At 35.1% G+C, this 6762-nt stretch overlaps 1 long non-coding RNA gene across 1 annotated transcript; it reads right to left on the minus strand.

Annotated features, from left to right (window-relative positions):
* Positions 1-2346: 2346 nt before the first annotated feature.
* Positions 2347-6762, minus strand: LOC127175214 (uncharacterized). Its single transcript, XR_007828957.1, has 3 exons — positions 6626-6762; positions 2556-2694; positions 2347-2429 (listed from the first exon to the last, which is right to left on the minus strand). It is a non-coding gene; the product is annotated as an uncharacterized LOC127175214 (long non-coding RNA).

Here is a 6762-nt window from a genome sequence, read left to right on the forward strand (position 1 = left end):
GCAGCTTTTTTTAATGCTTCATCCTATAATATATTTCAAGTAATCTTCGATTACCAGGGATCAAATAGCAAGAACTGATTTGTGCCAGGGTCTCTTCTTTTAGCATTTTTTTAGTATTATGTTTAGCCTGAGTCCTTTAGATACTGTACAACTGATACTTTATTCACTATTTGCTCTTAATGTTGTATTTCTCCTCATCTAAAAATGACTGAATCTACCAACATGACCGTTGGATCCACACAGGAAATATCAAAAATTATTTTGTAGGCTGCATTGAACTAGGTCTGTGAATCAAACAGGATAACATCCTTTCAATCTTCACTATCTGCCTTCGTTGCCTGTATTTTCTGGTCTTAAATTTTACCTTGAATAATAGTTAAAGTTAGACGAACGGCTAGAGATGTGCAGGCTAAACAGATTCCATTTCCGTCATCCGTCGTAGCTGCTAATTGCGTGAGTCATTGTGGCTGAGAGCCTCAAAGCATCCATTCAATTTTCTGAAATGGTCTACCCAAACAAAAAGCACTCATTTATATAAAACCTTCAGCAAAATTAAACATACAGTCGAATCAGAAATGAACACGATAAATGCCTGACTCTGTTCATTCAGAAGTAGAATGTTTTCTGGCTACATTCAAGGAAAAATGCAGCATTCAGCAATCTACCATGATGCTGTAAGTGATGCCTGAGATGTGAAGGGTAAATTTTTCCTCTCACAAAGCCACAAGAGCCCCATCCACTCTTACCACATATCCTTGAAGATGATTGCATGCATATCTCATGTGCGGTCCAATTTATGTGTGGGAGCACAGGATTAAGGATGCGTCTTGTTGTTTCTATGTTATATATGTGAATATCCTGCCATCCGTACTATTAAGTTAATGAGGGCAAAATGTGTTTTGATAGGGATTATTAATCTGTTCTTTTACACGTAAAGAAAAAAAAAATTGGGGACAAGGATAGTAAGCACTGCCATTTTTTGCAATTTATGTAATAAAAAGTAGGTAACTTATGGTGCATTATTATATTATATTATATTATATTATATTATATTATATTATATTAGCTGACTTCCAGAATAAAAATCTCCATATAGTGGACTTCAGTGGGGACCAGCTAATTTAGGGCTCTATGAAATCCATTTTATTTTTTCCCAAATTCCGTTTTATTTTTCTAAATTCTGTTGTTGTTGTTTTTTTTTTTCGACTCCTTTTTAATGGTTAAATTCAATTTTTTTCAAAAAGCATGTCTAGTAGTTTCAAAGGGCTCTACACGATCCCAGTTGAAAAATAGGGTCTTATCTAGTGAAATGACCTGCCATTTTCAAAAAATATAAAAATCAATAAAAATGTTGCGTACTTTTTAACCACAAATGCTCATCTTCACTACCCCAACCTTATGCGTGATGCAGGCAGAAGTACTGACCCAGAATGTCAAACACCTTTTACAAAAAAAGGTAAAACAATGACGTCAGACGATTTTAAAGTTGGAGGAGAAAACGAGATGGAGTTTTTATGACTACATAATGCATGAAGTCGCGGACGCGACTTTAAGGAGCAAAGTATATAAATTGTAAAGTTTTTTGGAAAATGACCCTTATTCTTTGAAGCTGCATTGAAACTGCAATTTGGACCTTCAACCCGTTGATCCCCACTGAAGTCAGCTATTTGGAGAAAAATCCTGGAATGTTTTCCTCAAAAACCTTAATTTCTTTTCGACTAAAGAAAGAAAGACATGAACATCTTGGATCAGGAAATTTGTATTCTGCCAGTGAACCAAACTATTAATGCTTCACTGATATGTGTTAACCAGATACAAAGGAACAGCAATATTCATTTGATTCAAACACTTGGTTTAGATGCAGAGACACCAACTACGCTATTCATATTTGTGACCATTCACTCATTCGCCATTTATTCTCCCTTTAACATTGTCCAGGCAATTTCCCCACTTACAACAGTTACACAAACAGCTTTTACCCTGGGTCACAATTACCACACAAGCCTTTGGTTCCCAGCCAGAGAGTCATATGTCAAGCCCATTATGGAGCCTGTGATTGAGGTTTCATTTTTTGCATCAAATCCAAAAGTGTGCCTTGGAGAAGCGCTGGCAATTTGAGTTGTAATTGTAGTCAAGATCCGTTTAGTCACCGGAAAACTGCAATTACCCTCGAGATGTATCCGCCTGTGTAAATCTGTCTGCTCTTTCCGAGGCATTCTGTGACCATGGGAGGCTTGTGTCGGAGCTGATACACATGCAGTTATCGCTTTCTGTCTAGTTGTGAACATACAAATACCCATAATGACTTAAATATTTTATTGCCAAAAGTCATCAATCCTTCTTGTTCTTGTCTGTTTATCCAGCAGGAAAAACAACTCTTTGTGGTAAATTTGGTTTGCTAAGTGATGTCTCTCGATTCAGAAGTGCCTCTTTTAATTCCAAAAAAGATGGAAAAAAGAAAAGACGGAAAAAAGAAAGCAGTAAAAAGGGGGATGTGAGAAAAAACAAACTCCATATAAAACATAATGTATGTAAATGTAATGTAAACAAATTACCTGAGAAAAAGTTTGTAAGACTTTCTGGGACCTTGCGTTGCTGGTCTGAAAGGGTGAGAATGCAATATTCCACCCATTGTTCCTGCTCTCACAAATCAATTTCTGCTGAGGGAAGATGAAACTCGTTTCCATGATCGTTCTATTGAAAAAGTAACAAACAGATGCAGTCAAGGTAACAATAACAGTACTTTTTTTCCTTTTTAACATTTCATAAGTTTCATCTGACCAACATCAATTTACTTCCTCTACATTGAAAACTGCATCTCTTTTTTTGGCTGCTTACATAATTCACAGACATCACAGCACGATGTGTTGGAAATCTGCTCAGCCCATTTATTTATATAGCGTAACCCCATAAAAGTCATTAAAACAATAAGCCGTATTAAATAATTTTATACATTAACAATGTAAAGCACTGAAATAATTGAATTCATAATGAACACATCAATGAACGCCACCAGATGTCCACAGGAAGCTTCAGGCCTGCGTTGCAAACCGATCACCCCTGTAATTGAAGAATGTACTCCATACTTCATTTAAGATTTCATCATTTGCTTCACAGAAACATAGACAACCACTAATAGACATCTCGAAAGCCTCAGAGAGAGCTGTCAGAAGAAATATACCCCTTCATTACCCTCTTCCAATAATCAGTTCTACCACCTGTTAGGTGCCAGCCATGTACATTAATATTCCTTGTCTCCTTCTTACAGTTTCAGTTACTGGCTGAATTATACACCAGACATCTCATCCAGAACGAAGTCCACCCACTGGCAGTCTGCCACCTTCATGAAATCAGTGTGAGTCTGTGCAAAGTTCTAAAAAATAATAAAAAATACACTTGAAGATGCTAGTCTGACCTCCTGAAACCCTAAATGGATTCAGTCTGTTCCTTCACTCATTTTGGTAGGAACAGTCTAACCAACATCTCTCATTTTCACAGTTTCTTGAACCTAAGTGGATTGCACGTCACCAAACTGACCACATACCATGTGTTTTGCTGAGCTGTCACTACTACATTGATGACTTAGAGGGCTTTCTCAAAGAAAGTGAACTGGAGCCATCAGTTCACCTCAGTGAAAGCTCCTTTGAACCAGGTATATACGCAATACCATTCAAAAGTTTGGTGTCGGTAAGAAAAAGGTCTTCTATAGGCTGCATTTATTTGATTAAAAATAAAATAAAATCAGTAATATTGTGAAACAGCTGTTTTTCCAATTTATTTGATGAACAGCGAGTTCAAAAGAACAGCATTTATATTACATGGAAATACTGTGTATTCCAGGCTTAAATTAAAATGCTTGCCGAGACAACGCAGTTGTTAGAAGATCAGATGATTTACATGAAACAGAAGGTTGTCATAAAACTCACAGCTACAATATTCCATCAAGATCAAGCGAAGGAAACGCAGACACTGACAATCCACAGTCTTATGATAATTATACTGCACTACAAAGGCAAAAATGGAGTACCTACACATTTTGTCAAAATTTAGTTTTAGATTATAATCTGTTCTGAGTCAACTATGCTCAGATTCAGAGAAAATGAAGTATGAATTTATTTAAATTCAATTAAATTTCTAAACCTTTGAAGCAATATATCAGTTTCACGGCTCACGTAGTTACTACATTTTGCCTTAGTAAAGAAGTATAACTATCCAGTGGAATTTTTTGTTTGTATTTATTAGGTGCACTCAGTAATTTATGCTTATTTATTAAATTTTTTTTTTAAATGCTCTGAACTCACATGAGATGAAGATTCAAGTAATATCTACTACTGACCACATATGTATGTTAATATTACCATGTTTACTTTATATTACCCAGTGGTCAGGGCAGTGTTGGGGGTAACGCAAGTTACGTAATATTATTACTTTTTGAAGTAACTAGTAAAGTAACGCATTACTTTTGAATTTCTAAGAAAATATCTGAGCTACTTTTTCCCCATTTATTGATTGACAAGTCTTCTGTCGGGAAATTGGGAGTAAACATGATGTAACTGTATTCTAGACTAAATGCGAACATGCATTAATTCATCTCACTCACAAAAAAACAGATTCAGTATTCCTCAAAATGAATAAAAACAGTGAAATGCGAACTCAGAATATGACACAACCTTGCAATAATTAAATGTTAAATAACACAAATATCCTTTATTTGCTTAATCCCATTTTATTAACCAGCATCTTTGCTTCTGACCTTTGATGATGCAATTCAACCATACTAATAAGCAAAAATTACTTTAGATAAACTAACATTTGTGCATAAATGTACTTTTCTTTCAGCCTGAGATGAATTCATTTCACTTTTTACATTGTTAATTGTTTTATTGTTTTATATTAAAAACAAAGTAGCAAGCCCTGCCCAGATATAAAAAGTAACACAAAAGTAACGAAACGCATCACTTTCCATAAAAAGTAACTAAGCAACATAATTAGTTACTTTTTCAAGGAGTAACGCAAAATTGCAATGCATTACTTTTAAAAGTAACTTTCCCCAACACTGGTCAGGGTCTGTACAAAGCATAAAATGCATCTAAACAAAACAAGCAAACCAAATGTTAAAAAAACAAAAGCAATATACATACTACAAACACAATACTACACTACACTACTCTAACCCTATGAAATTAATATTTTTATTCAGTAAAAATGTGTTAAATTGACAAATGTGATAGTAAAGACTTACATTGTTAGAAAATATTTCTATTTTGAACAAATGCTGTTCTTTTATTCTTTATTTATCAAAGAATCCTGAAAAAGGTATCACAGATTCCAAATATTAAGCAACACAACAGTTTCCAACACTGATAATAAATCAGCATATTAGTATGGTTTCTGAAGGATCATGTGACACTGAAGACTAGAGTAATGGCTGCTAAAAATTTACCTTTGCATCATATTATTTTAATATACTTATATAATATATAATATAAATATAATTTATTCCTGTGATACCAAAAATTTTCATCAGCAGTTAACAGTTATTTTAAATAGTAATATTACATAGTAATACGAAGGTTCTTCATGGGCATCAATGGTTCTAAGAACCTTGAACATCCATGGAATCTTTCAAATTCAGAAATGGTTCCTTATAGTCAAAAAAGGTTCTTTAGATTTTTACAGTGTTCTTCAAAATGGTTCTTTTAGGAACTGTTCATTGGAAGATTCTTTTTGGAACCAAAAATGGTTCTTCTATGGCACTATTGCAAAAACACCCTTTTGGAACCTTTATATTTAAGAGTGTATTACTGTTTTTTCTGTATTTTTGATCAAATAACAACATTAAAACTCTTACTGATCCCAACCTTTTGAATGACCATTATAAAGTATCTCTAGAAGATGATGATAAGTAATCTGCATTACAGTTTATTGCAAAATTGCAGCTACATGAGCACTGATCAATGACAAAGTGAATATGCACATGCTGGTGAGATCCAGTATAAATGAGCACCATTATGAGCAGATTATTAAGGTGCCTGTTGTAGTCAGGCTGAATAAGGATGAGCAGTGAGTGCATTTGAAAGGACAGTGGCCCTGGGGGTGACCCTATTAAAATGGCAATCATGCAGACCTGTCCTCAATTCCCTCTGCTCGCTTCTCCTCTCAGAAGACAGCACTTTTAGTTCATATAAGTCAAAGATTGTGCTGGGACAGCATCATATTAAATAATTATTCGTCTGTAAAAATCAGTGTTATATAATGGCTTTTTAAAAGGAGGAAGGAGTTCCTCTCTTAGTTTAAGATGAGTGGGAATTAGGATCACCATTCTGTCATTTCTAGCTCCACTTAATTTTTTTTCCAGTGCCTTTTTAATGGTTAGGAAGCTCCACGAGGATTATGGTCAATTGCCTGTCAGAGGGGAACGTATGAGGAAAAATCTCTTAAAATGCCCTGAACTTGGTTTATTTCATATAGATTTCGACAACGACCTGATCGACAACCTGACACCACTGTCAGTATTTTGTTCATTGACTTATATAGAACCCTTTTCATCACTCTGCCTCTTCAACTTGGGATTAAACTCAGGTTGATGTAAGTGAATCTTCCCACAGACTAGATCACAGATTACCTTACTGAAAGGCAGCAGCTCATGACGCTCAAGACTTGTGTGCTTGAGATGTTGTGGTGAATAACACTGGAGTTCCACAGGGCTCGGTCCTGGTCCCTTTTCAATTCACTGACTACGTGACAACATCAGCTCTTGGC

Source organism: Labeo rohita, chromosome 13, assembly GCF_022985175.1.
Source record: "Labeo rohita strain BAU-BD-2019 chromosome 13, IGBB_LRoh.1.0, whole genome shotgun sequence".
Lineage (NCBI taxonomy): Eukaryota > Metazoa > Chordata > Actinopteri > Cypriniformes > Cyprinidae > Labeo > Labeo rohita.